This window comes from Erythrolamprus reginae, chromosome 5, assembly GCF_031021105.1.
Source record: "Erythrolamprus reginae isolate rEryReg1 chromosome 5, rEryReg1.hap1, whole genome shotgun sequence".
Classification (NCBI taxonomy): domain Eukaryota; kingdom Metazoa; phylum Chordata; class Lepidosauria; order Squamata; family Dipsadidae; genus Erythrolamprus; species Erythrolamprus reginae.
The window spans coordinates 76,844,443-76,861,646 of NC_091954.1; the positions used below are offsets into that span (position 1 = coordinate 76,844,443).

The 17,204-nt window shown below is 40.9% G+C and overlaps 1 protein-coding gene across 1 annotated transcript in view; it reads right to left on the reverse strand.

Moving 5' to 3' along the window:
- Positions 1-17,204, reverse strand: part of SNED1 (sushi, nidogen and EGF like domains 1) — a 106,619-nt gene that overhangs the window by 63,217 nt on the left and 26,198 nt on the right. The gene's annotated exons all lie outside the window — the stretch shown is intronic.

The following is a 17,204-nucleotide window of genomic DNA, read 5'->3' on the forward strand; positions in this document are numbered from 1 at the left end:
CTCGGATCGCATCCCCAGTGAAAACCGAGAGAACACTGTATACCCAGAAACAACCAGAGATCAGCTTCTGCCTTCAAATATTCTTCTAACCACATTCTCGCTTGCCTCCTGCATAATAGATTTGGAAAGCCATCGGCCAAGGATCTGAGAAGGCAGGCAGAACAAACCATACCTTGTTCTCTTACCAGAGATGGGCCAAAGGAAGGAGTAACAGCTGAGAAAACTGCAGCAGCCACAGTGATCTAAACAAACAAGGTGAAGTTCATTTGGGCCACTCTCACCTTCAAATGCACTCAAACTTTGCATATCCTCCCATGATTTAAAGAGGCATTAAAGGTGCTCAGGAACAAGCAGCATTTTTGAAGACAGGTGAGACTCTTCTGTCAAAGCAGCATTTGCTGGGGTGAACTAAAACCAAAAAGGCAAACCACACCTCCCATGTAGAAGCAAACATTTTCTGGCCAGAGATGATTTGTTCTCACACACTATTTTATTTCTTACTATTCTATATAGTTTCATCCCCTTGATACACGATCTGTAGAAGTTAAGTGGGACATTCTACACTATGTTATTGTCCAATGTTTGTAGCCTGGGTCAAATTCGATGTATGTAGCAGTGAACCTGGTACAACAGCAACAGTCCTAACTGATCCCTAGAGCCCAACTTAATTAACAGGACGTCACATGCAGTGATTTCTGGAACAGCACTCCTGAAAGCTGTAAGTGATTCTCAGATGACATACCATTGTCCCTGCCTACCTTCTTGGCTGATGCCATATTTGTATCCTCACCAGGCACTTCTGTGAGAGGAAGAGGCCCCCTTTGGGACCCAGTCAGTTTGGTAATGGATTCCGGGTTAGCCCTCTCATGTACAATCAAATCACAGATGAAGGACGGCTTATTATAAACCAACCTGGTGTTTAAGATCCTGGATGGAAGCTATATGCTGTATCAATGACCCTTGTGTCATTTGCATCAATCTGCATCATTTATTTATTTATTTATTTGATTTTTATGCCCCCCTTCTCCTTAGACTCAGGGCGGCTTATGTTAGCAATAGCACTTTTTACCAGAGCCAGCATACTGCCTCCACAATCCGGGTCCTCATCATGCTTCCGTCCCTTGTCCTATTGCTCTCCTATATCTCCTATACCTTTCTTCTATTCCTATATCTCTTCTTCTGTTCTTTCATTGATATATTTTATTCCTATATCTTCTCTTCTATTCTTTCTTAGATATAATTTACTATGAGTATATCCTTTATAACATTCATTATGTATTTTACAATGTGTATACCCAATAAAACCCTCATTGTTTATTGGATAAAATCAATCAATAAAAATAAATAAAAATCTAAAAAGCCACAGGCTGGTCCATTGCAGTTTCCATTGTGGGCTCATGGGCCAAATTTAAGTATCCTGCAGGCCGGATTTGAGTTTGACATCTCTGAGTTAATACATCTACATGAAATGCTGGTTAAGTAGGAATGAAAAAATAAAGCCGAAGATCTCCCTGATGCAGTGATGGCAAAACTTTTCTTCCTCGGGTGCCGAAAGACAATGCGCATGCGCTGTCATGTATGCGTAAGTGCCCACACCCATAATTCAATGCCCAGGGAGGGTGAAAACAAAACAAAAATCAGCTGGCCAGCACATGCATGCACAATGGAACTGAGCTAGGGCAATGGCTTGTGTGCTTGCAGATATGGCTCCATGTGCCACCTGTGGCACCCATGCCATAGGCTCTCCATCACTTTCCTAATGCATCATACTTAGCTTTAATAGCATTTAGATGTCAGATATCCACTGAAATACAATTTAGGATATTATTACTTTGAATTTACTTTGGTTACTGTCTCCTATATTATTATTTATTAGATTTGTATGCCGCCCCTCTCCGCAGACTATGGCTGTTTTAGTTAAAGATGTGGTAATTCAAGAATGCCATGGTATAAATTTCTTGTACTTCTAATCAAACAATGAAGACCAGTTAACAATAACAACAATATTTGTACAGGACAAAGACAAGGTGTTATTCCGTGTACACCAATGTCTTACATTCCCCCAATTTTGCTAATATTACCTTTATAGGATAAAGCAGCTCAAATTAGGCCACTGCGCCATCAGGAAGCCCCCTCTCAGTGACTCTTTCATGTTTAGTGTGTACACAAAGATCACTCAATTCTCTGGAATTAGAAGAAACCTCAAAACTTCTGAACTCTAGCCTGTGCATCAAATAGCAGGAAAAAAATTCTGCTGGGAAAAGAAGCCGAGCCTTTGTACATAGAAGGAATGTGGTCTGAGATGCAGGTGTGACATTTGTTGGGGGAGGAGGCTGTTTCACTCTGGTAAGCAAACTCAGAAGTAAAAAAATGTTTTGTATGCTCCACAAAGTGATCAGTCATGTGCTTGGAATCTCAGTGAAGCCTGAGAATCGCATCACTGTTGAACAGTGAAAAGTGAAGATAGGATCCAATGCCTATGGAGATGTAAAACTGATAAAGGACACAGAATAACTAGGCAATATTAGGAGTGTGTGCCATTTACTGTGGAAAATATAGGGCAGAAAGAGGGAACTGACAGAACCAGTCAGAATCAGTTGCAGCCTTTACACAATCATCTATTACAGCTACAAACCTGTTAGAAAAAAAATATTTCTCGGCCAAATGAGTTTTAAACAATTAAACATGATTAAACATGGATACAAACATGACAATTTCAGGATGTGTTCAGGGATAGGAGCTCTTACAATTATCTGAAACATTGTTGAAGAGGTTTTTGGTTGGGAATCTCAGACCTTAGCAAGGCACTAGACCAGTGATGGCGAACCTTTTTTGACTCGAGTGCCAAAAGTACATGCACACATACTATTGCGCCTGCATGAGTGCTCACACCCATAATTCAATGCCTAGGGAGGGCAAAATTGCCCTCCAGGCCCCCCAGGCACTCTGGAGGCCACAAACAGCCCATTTCCTAATTTCTGGTGGGCCTAGTAGGCCTATTTTTCACCCTCCCCAGGTTCCAGAGATTTCAGAAGCTGAAAATGTCCTCCCAGAACCTTCGTGCAAACCGAAAATCAACTGGCTGGTGAGCACATGCATGCTGGAGCTGAGCTAGGGCAACGTCTTGCGTGCCGGCAGATATGGCTCCGTGTGCCACCTGTGGCCCTCGTGCCAAATGTTTGCCATCATTGCACTAGACTAGTGATGGCGAATCTTTTTTCCCTCAGTGCCAAAAGAGCATGGGCGCGTACTATAGTATATGTGCGAGTGCCCACACCTATAATTCAATGCCTGAGGAGAGCAAAAACAGCTTCCCCCACTCCCCAGAGGCACTCTGGAGGTGGAAATGGCCTGTTTTCCAACTTCTGGTGGGCCCAGTAGGCTTGTGTTTCGCCATCCCTAGGCTCCAAAGGCTTCCCTGGAGCTGGGGGAGGGTAAAAATGCCCTCCCCCTTCCCCCTGGAGGCTCTCTGGAAGCCAAAAACACTCTCCCAGAGCCTCTGTGCAAGCCAAAAATCAGCTGGCCAGCACACACATGCATGTTGGAGCTGAGCTAGAGCAACAGCTCGGGTGCCAGCAGATATGGCTCTGTGTGCCACCTGTGGCACCTGTGCCATAGGTTCGCCATCACTGCTCTAGACTGTGGGAAAATGGTGTGCAATAATGAAGAAAGACAATTATTTTTTAGCCACTACATAGACTTGCGAACATCACATTTATTTGAGATAAAATAAATGATGCACTTATTAAAGATCGTGCTTGCCATCTGTATTTTTAATTACTTTAAAACATCAAACATACTGCCTAATTAATTAGATACAATCTTTATTTGAAATAATTAGGCTTTCAAAGATTAATCTGATATTCTAATTGATTAGAGTAGTTGACAAATTTGCATATTTCCAGGGCTGGTTTTGAATGTGGCATCAGCTGGGACTCCAGGGCACTGGTGGAGGTTTGGCCATTGTCATCAGGGACTCTCTTACGGCTATCAAGGATGCTGATTGTGAGACTCTGTTAATTAAACTGGGCTCTAGGAATAAGTTAGCTATTGTTTATCAACCTCCCTACTGTAGAACAAATTATATATAAATTGTAGCAAATTGCTACAAGGGCAGTGAAACCCAATCTTTTTCCACCCTTATGCACTGCAGATTTTTCATCTATCATCTGTTTTGGTTGGTTCATGTCTTCTTAACTAAAGGAGGAAGGAGAACATCCTACAGGGACATGTGTAGGAATTTGCACAGCATCTGATGGATTAAAACACTTAGATTTGTTCCCTGTTAAATGGTGGCCTTGTTCCAGGTCCAGTGGAAATGCCTAGGGAGGAGTCTTGCCCAGTTATCTAGGAAGGGTTTCAATCAGTTTGACCTGAAGAAGATCTTGTGCACAATTAGGAAGTGCTCTTACACTGGTGAATCTTGTTTACAGATGGCAGTCTTGTGCATCAGTTGCACCCATTCCTGGATTAGCAGGCCCTCCCTTTAGTCACTCATGCCGAGAGATGGGTTCCTGCCAGTTTGGACTGGTTATATAGAACCAGTAGTGGGAATTTCCCCCCCATTCGCTGAACCAGCAGCAATATTCTGGCTGGACAAGCCTCCCAAAACAGCTCTCTCAGTGTCGCCATAGGCGCCATCTGTGTACTGTGCACTATGTACATGTGTGTGCATGCGTGAAGTGCGTGCGCGTCCACACGGCTCAGAAGGAAGCGAACTGGCAGCGAAGTTAGTCAGAACCCAGCCCTGCTCATTTCCTTGTCTTCTCCAAATTGTACCACTGCTTCCACCTGCAATATTCTTTTGTCCCTCTTTCCTTCCCCTCAAATTAATCTTTTAAGATTTGGCAGTCCTTTAAGACCTTTATATATATATACAGACCTGAAACTTCATTGTTTGAGGCTTATTCTTATTCTCTTTTGCTGAAATTTATGAATTAATTTATGAATTGGATTTATATGCCTCCCCTCTCCGAGGACTTTAGAAATGTATATTTGTTTTTAGAATGTTTTTTTTAAAGTCTGGATTTTTTTTTAAAAAAAATCTAATTTTGTGAGATGGCCAATTATACAAATTTGACTAATAGAATTTTGATTAATAAATTAATTTATTCAGAAATACCAGCGGGCTAAAAGGCTTTGAATATTGAACAATACAATAGATGAAACTATACCTAGGCTGCATAGGAATATATTTTAAAAAACACAATAGTTTTCAGTGTGCTAGAATATGGACAGCTTGGTCTGATCAAGAGAAAAGAAGAGATAGATGTATGAGACAAAACTGCATCAATCTAAAAAATCTTGACCCAAGGAAAACAATTGGCATAGAAAAAAAACCAATATAATTTCTGGCATTGTTTAAGAAGGTTAACTGGGCAGATTTAGAATAACACTTATGCCTTTAAAAGTATAACATTCCTTTAGGTTTAATCCGCTTTCAGATTGGCACTTCTGATTTACAGCTGGAAACAAATTCTACAAGGACCAAGAGCCAATGGGCTTTTCTTGTTTATATTAGAGAAAAAAAAGAATTAATTGTGGGTAGGAGGGTGGAGAGTGAACAATGGGCAAGGATTTATCTGAAGAAAGAAGATCATTTTCAAGGAAAGCAGATTTTTTTTTGGCCTTATTATTCTATGTATCATTTATCTATTTAACTGACTGTGCAATGCCCTAATGGTGCCTGGTTTCTTTGTTCATTATTGCCCATGGCAGCTATGCCTCTCTATATCTTGCAAACTACATAAAACAGCTTTAACGAAACCACTATAAATGTTGCAGATTATCTATAATCGGACAACACACTTTTAATATCCCAGTCAAATACACTTTTATATCTTTGTATATGGAATTTACATTGTTCATCTCTGGAATTCTGCCCAACATGCACCATTAAAGACCTAAAAATAATTTGCTACAGAAAAGTTCAATTTTTTTAAAAAAGTTAAACTATATACATTGCATAGAATTAGTTAAGGATATTTTCAGTTCTACAGACTTGTTAGCACTTTTTTTTTCATTTAATACTCATCCATCTTTTATCAGGAACACTCTTCTCTTCCCTTTAATATTCCAAATTAGAATATTTAAAAAGGTTTTACATCTTTTCTTGTTGGTAGCAGCCATTCTCACCATGATATCTATGGACTTCTATTTCCAAGAATCTCCAACCAATAAGAACATTGCAAAGAAATAAGAGTTGGACCTCGCATCTTGAAGCTATCCAATGTGATAAAGACTGGCCTATCGAGTCAGGATTAATAGCATTTGATACATATCATTATCAAATGCACTCATTGTGATCCTTGGTTTGTGTGAAAGAATATACAGTGGTACCTCTACTTAAGAACGCCTCTGCTTACAAACTTTTCTAGATAACAATCAGGTGTTCAAGATTTTTTTGCCTCTTCTCAAGAACCATTTTTCGCTTAAAAACCCAAGCCTCCGAAACTGTAACTGGAAAAGGCAGGGAGAAGCCTCTGTGGGGCCTCTCTAGGAATCTCCTGGGAGGAAACAGGTCCAGAAAAGGTGGGGAGAAGCCTCTGTGGGGCCTCTCTAGGAATCTCCTGGGAGGAAACAGGTCCAGAAAAGGCGGGGAGAAGCCTCTGTGGGGCCTCTCTAGGAATCTCCTGCGAGGAAACAGGTCCAGAAAAGGCGGGGAGAAGCCTCTGTGGGGCCTCTCTAGGAATCTCCTGGGAGGAAACAGGTCCAGAAAAGGCGGGGAGAAGCCGGGGACTCTCTAGGAATCTCCTGGGAGGAAACAGGTCCAGAAAAGGCGGGGAGAAGCCTCTGTGGGGACTCTCTAGGAATCTGCTGGGAGGAAACAGGTCCAGAAAAGGCGGGGAGAAGCCTCTGTGGGGCCTCTCTAGGAATCTCCTGGGAGGAAACAGGTCCAGGAAAGGCGGGGAGAAGCCTCTGTGGGGACTCTCTAGGAATCTCCTGGGAGGAAACAGGTCCAGGAAAGGTGGGGAGAAGCCTCTGTGGGGCCTCTCTAGGAATCTCCTGGGAGGAAACAGGTCCAGGAAAGGTGGGGAGAAGCCTCTGTGGGGCCTCTCTAGGAATCTCCTGGGAGGAAACAGGTCCAGAAAAGGCGGGGAGAAGCCTCTGTGGGGACTCTCTAGGAATCTCCTGGGAGGAAACAGGTCCAGAAAAGGTGGGGAGAAGCCTCTGTGGGGCCTCTCTAGGAATCTCCTGGGAGGAAACAGGTCCAGAAAAGGTAGGGAGAAGCCTCTGTGGGGCCTCTCTAGGAATCTCCTGGGAGGAAACAGGTCCAGAAAAGGTGGGGAGAAGCCTCTGTGGGGACTCTCTAGGAATCTCCTGGGAGGAAACAGGTCCAGAAAAGGTGTGGAGAAGCCTCTGTGGGGCCTCTCTAGAAATGGCCTGGGAGGAAACAGGGCCAGAAAAGGGAAACACTTTGCACAGTAAAAAAACCCAATTAATTCCAAAATATTCTTTCAAATCTATCTGTCCATTTGTAACTTTCCAAAATCAAAGTTCTGAACAACTTTTTGCTGTTTATTCCAAAATATTTTTAAGTCTTTAAACGTGTTTTTAAAATTTATTTCACTAAAGATTGAAGAAAACTCACCCAAATCTGTAAAGCTTGTTGATTCAAAAGTTCTTAATGTAACAGCTAAAAAACTGTTAACAAGCAATTTGCAAAAGTGAAAAAGAAGTATGCAAAGTCAGTGTCTTTTGGTTATTTCCTCATCTCCTAGAGATCTAAACCCATTAGAGGCACTGTTTTGTGGTTTCCTTGCAAAGATCGACTGTATGGAGCACTTGTGGGTAACTTCAAATCTTCTTGTCCAGAAAAGAATTACAAAGAGCCAGTTTCTCACCAGCTCTTCAATCCATCATTTCTTCTCTCGACCATTTGAATAATCCAAAATTTTCTTAGTTAGCTTCTACTGGATTTTATTGAGAAAAATTTATATTCTGTTTTAACAATTCTTTGAATTGATGTAGATGCTGTATAAAGGAGCCCAGAAAAGCTATAAATAAGAAACCTTATAGCAGACAACTAAAGATCAATCTAATGTTGCATATCTTTATTCTACCAGAGAATAAGTTGCAAAATATGTCAAGAAATTAATTCTGCTTGTGAGCCTTCTTGACACTGTTATCCAGATGTACACCTATGATACACACTTTTTCTAACAAAGATTTCAAGACCAATATACTTTTAACTGCCCCGAATCCACAGAGAGGGGCGGCATATAAGTCAATCAAACAAACAAACAAACAAACAAACAAACAAACAAACTTACTGCTATTTGTTGTCTTCCTAGCTTGGGGTGGGGGCATGAAACAAAACAAAACTTCTACATTTCTGGACATTAGGTCCATTGCTTACCCAACATATTATTGAAGAATTTGGTATAGCAACTGCTGGGGTCAGCATTTGTATGAGGCAACCCTTCTGTGTAAACATATGTTGAGTTATTGCCATGACTAAGGGGAATAAGATTACTGTTTCATAAATTCTTAGTAACCTTTTAATGTCCACATGGGAACATTCTTCCTATTATTAAAGAAATATGGGATGAAGCAGAAGCCAAGATTTTTTTTTTTAAAGAGAGTTGCTTCAAACTAGTTTGGATTTTCAAAGCAATTTGGGTTATTTAGATGCTATCACCATATCCATACAATAAACAAGGGGTCATAACAAGCAGCCATTGCAAGTGTCAACAATCAAACTATTTACTTCTAACAAGTAATACTTAAGCATATGGTTTTAGTAACACTTACTTTGAATGTTATGAGCTGTTAAAGCTGTTACTATAGAAAAGAATTTTACCACTTCCTATCAAATAAATATATCCTTAATATATTCATGAATTCTTATTAGAGATGTGAAGGTATCTTTTTATGTACTGTACACAGATTGGAGAATCAGAAAGATTACTTTCATAATACAAAACCATAACACAGAAATGCTACCATCTCAAAGATACTTATTCATTCTTCACAGCTTTAAATGGCAAAAGATTAATCTCCCAGTCATAGCTGTGATACAATGATTAAAGTGCTGGTTTAGAGCTGGAAACATTGAGGTTTAAGCCTAGGCTCAGCCTTAAAAACCTTCAATGTAACTTTGGATCTCTCTCAGCTAATCTACTTTACAGAGATGCTTTTGGGGGAATAAAAGAGAGGAAGATCCCCATGTAAACTACCACAAGAACTTGGAACTAAGTCTGAATATTAACATAAATAATAACAAAGAAATAATAAATTCTTATTTTAATGCATAGGTTCAGGAATCCAATTCAGACTCAGTGATGAAGGCAGTTCTCATTCACGAGTTTCTAGATGTGCAGAGTGGAGTCATAGTTGTGTCTAGTCTTGTAGGGTATTCTGTTATGAGTGGAGGAGTGAAGGGCTCTTCTGGTGAAGTATCTTTGGACATTTTCAAGGGTGTTAATGTCTGAGATACGATATGGGTTCCAAACGGATGAGCTGTATTCGAGGATGGGTCTGGCGAAAGTTTTGTAAGCTCTGGTAAGTAGTGTGAGATTGCCAGAGCAGAAGCTACATATAATTAGGTTTACAAATCTTGAAGCCTTCTTGGCTATGTTGTTGCAGTGGGCTTTGGCACTTAAATCTTTTGTTATTAGTATACCGAGGTTTTTAACCGAGTGGGGGTTATCTGTGATAATTTGATTATTCAGTTCGTATTTGGATTTCAGATGCTTTTTCCCAATGTGTAGGACAGAGCATTTGCTAGTTGAGATTTGGAGTTGCCATGTGTTAGACCACTCAGAAACAGAGTTCAGGTCTTTTTGGAGAGTAGTTGTGTTATCAATGATGTTGAAGAGTTTTACATCGTTGGTGAAGAGGACACAGTTGCTTGTGATGTAATTGCAAAGGTCATTGATGTAGAGAATGAAGAGCATTGGTCCCAGTACACTACCTTGGGGAACACCACTTTTAACTGGGATGGGGGTGAATATGGTGCTTCCTATTTTGACCACTTGTTGTCTGCTTGACAGGAATGCTGTAATCCAGCTGTGGAGGGATCCTGAGATGCCATAGGATTTGAGTTTTAGGAGTAGTTTGTCGTGGACCACTGAATCAAAGGCTTTGCAGAAGTCGATATAAATTGCATCTATAGATTTCCCTTGATCTAGATGAGTTGTCCATATATTTTTGCAGTGGAGGAGCTGCAGGTTGCAGGATAGTTTTTTTCTGAATCCAAATTGTTTGTTAGAGAGCAAGTTATTAGTTTCTAGATGGAAAGTAATTCATTTGTTTATAATTGATTCCATGACTTTGCATGGGACGCAGCATAATGATATTGGTCTGTAGCCATCGACAAGAGAGGGGACTCCTTTTTTGAAGATGGGGATGACCATTGCTTTTGACCATAGCTTAGGAAGTATGCTGGTTTTGAAGGATTTTTCGAAAATTATGCTTAGTGGTACAGCTATGGCAGAAGAGAGCTTTTTTAGGAAGTAAGCACATAGACCGTCTGGTCCGACTGATAGAGAAGGTTTAATGTCACGTAATGCTTTTTCAACTCGGTCTTCAGTGAAGTCTACTTGGGTTAGGTCGTTGAGGGAGTATGAGGTGCGATTGATGAAATTGGGGGATGAGCCATTGCTGTTAACAAAGACAGAGCCAAAGAAAGAGTTGAGATGTGGGATAGGTCTAGAGTCTTTGAGTTTATTCTTGAAAAAGTTGTAGAAAGCTCTATTAGATTTGGTGCGTAGGAGGTTTTCCTCTTGTTTCCAGCAGAAGTTAAGGCATTCTGCTTTTATTTGATTGCAAATGCTTTTATATCGGCTTTTGAAGTTGGAAACTTATCCTTTTTTGTTTTTCCTCCAGAGAGATTTTTTTCTTGTTTGTAATTTTCTTATTGAGATGGGGAGGTTATTTTTTTTGTTTGTGGTACTTGTTAGAGGTACACGAAGTCTGATAATAATTTTCATTTCGAGTAGGAATGTGTTGTAGAAGTCATAATAATCAGTGGTGTAGCATTCAGAGAATAGAGTTTTCCAGTTTAATGTTGAGAGGTGGGCTTCAATGAGTTCGTAGTTCCCTTTTTTGAAATTGAATTTTGGTGTTGTATTATTTTGGTTTTTATCATGCCGTGGTCGCTCTTGGAAAATGGTTCTGTTATTTGTAAGCCATATATTGCACTTGCTGTTGCAGAAGATGAGATCCAGCCTTCTGCCGCACGAATCCCAGCGGCCAGTTAGGTCCCACAGAGTGGGTCTTCTCCGGGTCCCGTCAACGAAACAATGCCACTTGGCGGGAGCCTTCTCTGTGGCGGCCCCGGCCCTCTGGAACCAACTCCCCCCAGAGATTAGAACTGCCCCTACCCTCCTTGCTTTTCGTAAGCTACTCAAAACCCACCTCTGCTGCCAGGCATGGGGGAATTAAGATTTCTTCTCCCCCTAGGCCGTTACAACTGTATGCATGGTATGTTTGTATGTATGTTGGTTTTATATATTAAGGGGTTTTAATTTCATTTTTAGTATTGGATTTTTACTGTATATTGTTTATGACTGTTGTTAGCCGTCCCGAGTTTTCGGAGAGGGGCGGCATATAAATCCAATAAATAATAATAATAATAATATCAAGTCTGGTATTTTTAGTTACTAGTTGGTCGAGTCCCAGATAGGTGATAGTATTATATACAATAGAATGGATGGGTTCCGTGCTGCATTCATTTAAGGACCAGTTAATGTGTGGTAGGTTGAGGTCTCCAAGGAAGATAATGGGGTATGGGCAGTTGGTTGCCCACGTTAGTACAGTAATGTGGATAATTTGTTTGCATTTTCAATGTCGTAGTCTGGGGCTCTTTAGCAGAGTAAAAAGCAAATTGTGGTATTTAGGGATAAATCACAGACAATAGTTTCAGGTACCAATAAATCCTGTGCAACTTTGAGGATTTTTAGGTTCAGCAATTTTTTGTAGAATATAGCTACTCCGCCTCCTCTGCAGGATTCACGGTCTGAGCAGAAAACATGGTAGTTTTTTATGTGATAATGGAGTCTGTGTAGGAAGCATTTAGCCATGTTTCGCATATAAAAATTATATCGAAGTTGGAGGTGTCAAGTAGAAGGAGGAATTCAGACATCTTGTTGACTAAACTTCTAGCATTTAATAGTTTACATTTGAGATTGGTCTTGTGTTGGGGATTGGTTTTGGGGTGGTTAGAGGAAGTAAGGGGAGAGTAAGTGAGACTTAAGGAAAGTTGCATTTATATTCTATTAGAACTGGCTGGATAACAGTACACAATTTTAAAGAAAGTTTTTAAGATGTGTTTTCCAGTTTATAAATATCAATTTCTGAAAGTCCATGCATTTATCTTAAAATGCACTTTCAAATTAAATGCAGATGCCTTCCATGAATACACAAAGTAGAGGTATATGAATCACAAAATCCACACTTTGTACATATTCCAAGAAATCACATCAGGAGTGGGGTCACAGGCTTTCTCTAGAGAACCCCCATTTCTAATTGTTGCCATTTGTCAGAATTCTAGGGAATACCTGCTGATTACATGTGCCATGAATGGTGCCTTCAAGCAGAAACTGTTTTCAGAATCTATAAAGCAACTAACAAGGAAAATGATAAACACAGAACAATGTGTGCGTGTGCGTGTGCTTGTGTGTGCGTGTTGAGAGAGAATCTAAATTAAACCCAGAAATGTCACAGAGGGAAAAACACTCTCAAGTCAAATCAAGCTGAACTTCTAGGGGAAAGAAAGCCCAACAATACAGGCACCACCCATGTAACTCAGGCAAGAAACAAAATCGATCTCAGTAAAATGGCAGCTGGTATTGATACAGAATAACAAGCCTTTTTAAAAAAATTTATAGCTAAAATTTTTCTCTAGCTGGAAATCTTGCAGTTTCACAATGAATACTTACTCCAGATGAGCTCTAGTCACATCCAGACCAATAGGGATAAAAATAGAATATCCCCAAGCTTCATGCATAGAAACATAGAAACATAGAAGACTGACGGCAGAAAAAGACCCCATGGTCCATCTAGTCTGCCCTTTTACTATTTCCTGTATTTTATCTTACAATGGATATATGTTTATCCCAGGCATGTTTAAATTCGGTTACTGTGGATTTACCAACCACGTCTGCTGGAAGTTTGTTCCAAGCATCTACTACTCTTTCAGTAAAATAATACTTTCTCATGTTGCCTTTGATCTTTCCCCCAACTAACTTCAGATTGTGTCCCCTTGTTCTTGTGTTCACTTTCCTGTTAAAAACACTTCCCTCCTGAACCCTATTTAACCCTTTAACATATTTAAATGTTTCGATCATGTCCCCCCTTTTCCTTCTGTCTTCCAGACTATACAGATTGAGTTCATTAAGTCTTTCCTGATACGTTTTATACTTCAGACCTTCCACCATTCTTGTAGCCCGTCTTTGGACCCGTTCAATTTTGTCAATATCTTTTTGTAGGTGAGGTCTCCAGAACTGAACACAGTACTCCAAATGTGGTCTCACCAGCGCTCTATATAAGGGGATCACAATCTCCCTCTTCATGCAGTGGTACAAAGAACAGTTCTGTACTTTTGGGTGAATTATTATTAATAATTCACCCAACAGTCCAATTTTTGGATGAACATTATTAATGTTCATGATGGGGGAGTGCATAAATGGAAGAGAGAGAAAACATCATTGTGTTGGGAAACATATGGTGCACTTTCGACATTTCACAAATCCCAAAACAAAACAACCCCAGCCCCACACCAAGAAGTGGTTTCAATAACACAAACAAATGAAACACAGAATGCATCTGAAATCCCCCACAATTGTCTACAGGTTTTATTAGAAAAGTAACAAAACAGGTATTATTAATTTTTGGGGAGGGGAATGCTCGTGTTAATTTAACGTATCATGTTAAACTACTATGTAGCTATGCAATGCACTAGACCAGTGATGGTGAACTTTTTTTTCCTCGGGTACCAAAAGTGTGTGTTTGTGCACTATTCATGCAAGCGAGAGCCCACACCCATAATTCAATGCCCCTGTCGCCTGGTACATGCATGCACAACCCCCACCCACTATCCTGCCCCTCTGCACTTGCGCGCATTCATTTCATTTCATTTCATTTTATTGGATTTGTATGCCGCCCCTCTCCGTAGACTCGGGGCGGCTAACAACAGTGGTAAAAACAACATGCGACAATCCAATACTAAAGTAGCTAAAAACCCTTATTTTAAAACCAATCATACATACAAACATACCGTACATAAATTGTAGAAGCCTAGGGGGAAAGAATATCTTAATTCCCCCATGCTTGACGACAGCGGTGGGTTTTAAGAAGCTTACGAAAGGCAAGAAGGGTGGGGGCTATTCTAATCTCTGGGGGGGAGTTGGTTCCAGAGGGCCGGGGCCACCACAGAGAAGGCTCTTCCCCTGGGTCCCGCCAAACGACATTGTTTAGTTGACGGGACCCGGAGAAGGCCCACAACCTCCCCCCCATTTCCTGACTTCCAGTGGACCTGGTAGGCTTGTTTTTTTGCTCTCCTCAGGCTCCAGAGGCTTTCTTGGAGTCTGGGGAGGCAGAAACGGCCTTCCTTGCTCCCCCCGAGGTCCTTCAGAGGCCAAAAATGCACTCCCAGAGCCTCCAAACAAGGCAAAAATCAACTGGCCATGCGCGCTGGAACTCAGCTAGGGCAACAACTCAGGTGCCAGCAAATATGGCTCCGCATGCCACAGATGGCACGTGTGCCATAGGTTTGACATCACTGCACTAGACAGCATAGTTAGCCATTTTAACCACAATTGTATGCTGCTAAAAGCTGCAGCTGTTTGAGTTGGGTGGTTAGATAGATAGATAGAGAGACAAAGACAGCGAAAATTTTTAAACCCACAATCCTGGGTTCACATCAGTCATTATTCTAAATCAGCAATGGGAAATTTCTATGGTACGAGGCTACAATTATCAGTCTTATCAGTGGAAGGGCCATAGAAGGCCGTCCAATAATGTAATGTAATGATCTTTAAAGCCCTACATGGCATTGGACCAGATTACCTCCGGAACCGCCTGCTACTGCACGAATCCCAGCAACCGATAAGGTCCCACAGAGTTGGCCTTCTCCGGGGCCCGTCGACTAAACAATGTCGTTTGGCGGGCCCCAGGGGAAGAGCCTTCTCTGTGGCGGCCCCCTGGAGATTAGAACTGCCCCCACCCTCCCTGTCCTTCGTAAACTACTCAAGACTCATTTATACCGCCAGGCATGGGGGAATTGAGATAGCCCTAGGTCCCCCTAGGCCATTACAAGTTATGCATGGTATGTTTGTCTGTATGTTTGGTTTTATAATAGGGGTTTTAGTTGTTTTTTATTATTGGATTGTATATGTTGTTTTTATTATTGTTGTTAGCCGCCCCGAGTCTACGGAGAGGGGCGGCATACAAATCCAATAAATTATTATTATTATTATAGTGACATAAATGCAGAGAACATATTTTCTTGGAAAAAATGATGGGTAAATCTGAAAAAGGAGCAAATCTGGAAGAGGTTTGTGGGAATTTAAAATGTTTCTATTTATGTAGCTTTGTTTCACCATGAAAAATTCAAGAGAAACCCAAGAAAATTAAATAAATCCGAAGAGATTTTTTTTTAAAAAAAATAAAGGACTATTTTTTTATAATAAGGAATGCATGGCCACTGTAGCCATTAAAGCCATTTAGCCGCTGCTTTGCTACTTTGTTTTATATGCCTCCCAATTCTCAGAGATTTGGGTTATTTCACAACTTTCTATTAAAAATTAAAACAAGAAAACAAAAGGAAACAAAAAGAGCAAAGATGGCAAAGACAACTAGGTGGGAACAAGTACAAGAAGAAAAGGGGGCATCAATCATTCTTGTCAATGGCCTGAATGAAGAGCTGGGCCTTTCAAAACAACAGTGGGATGGAGACGGTTCAAATGTGGAGGGATCTCATTCTAGGAGGACAGTACTGAGAAGGGTAACTTCCAGAGTACTGCTGATAGAGGACGCTGTTTAATCGAAAGAATCAAGAGCATCCAATCCTGCCAGATCAGATTGGGCAGATAGGTACTGTTCTGCTGGGCTCTCTGATAGGAGCCTCCAGAAAACTCAAGGGTACAAATTTCAGACACACACACACGTTTGAAAATTCAAAACAATGTTCTTTATCCCAAAATTCAAAATAAACAAAGCACTCTTTTTGTATTGCAAAGAGCACTCTTTCCCCAAACAACCGGGTAGTCTGTACAATTCCCCTTAAGCAGTCATTAAGTACTTAGCTAGCAGCTGTGAAGAAACATCACAACTCTTCTTCTTCCCATGAAGTGAGACACACACACACACACACACACACACGTTGCTCTGCTTTGTTTTCCAAGGTGTGAAAAAGCAACAAAGTCCAAACAACTCAAGATTCCTGACGAACTGCGATCAGATATTCTTCCACAACGGCCAAACCCACATGCTGCTATTTATAGCAGCAGCCCTAATTACTGGAGCCCCACCCAACCACAGGTGGCCTCATTTTCTCTTGTAATAATCCTTCAGTTGTTGTCTCCTATGCATCACTCTACGCATGCGTGGATGTGTCATTAATTCTTGTTCAGAATCCAGAGATGATACAGATGATTGATCTTCTCCTGGGCTGTCTGCCAAACTCCCCTCTTCCCTGTCACTCATGCTGCCTTGGTCAGAGGAGGCTTCATCGGCAGATTCCATCGGGAGCAAAACAGGCCTGCGGCATGTGGATGTCTCCCCCACATCCACCTGCACATTCCTTGGGGCAGGAGCTGGGCCAGAGCTAACCACAACAGGTACAATGGGAGAAATGTCGTCCATCAACTAACATTGCTTCTCTGCTCATACTACATTTTCAGAGTGCTACCCCACCACTCTGTTTCAGGTGAACTGGGCCTCTTGGGTAAAGAGGGCACAGAAAACCTCATGCAGGTTTTCTATCATACTATCCAAACTTGTCTACTTTGAGTAGTATGATCTTGGACTAGCTTCGAGGTGGAAATGAGAGCTAACTGCATTTTAGAGCTTATCTCTGCCCATTCTACTTTGGGGGGGGGGGAACCATGGGCTATAATAATCAGAGAGAAAAATAAACCAAGCATAACTAATGTACATCTATTCAAGACAATTAAAAGTTAATCCTTTATATATATATAAAAATGGAAAACAGTGTGGAATATCTAGCTTGGTAACTTCAGTGATAAAATATACTTGAA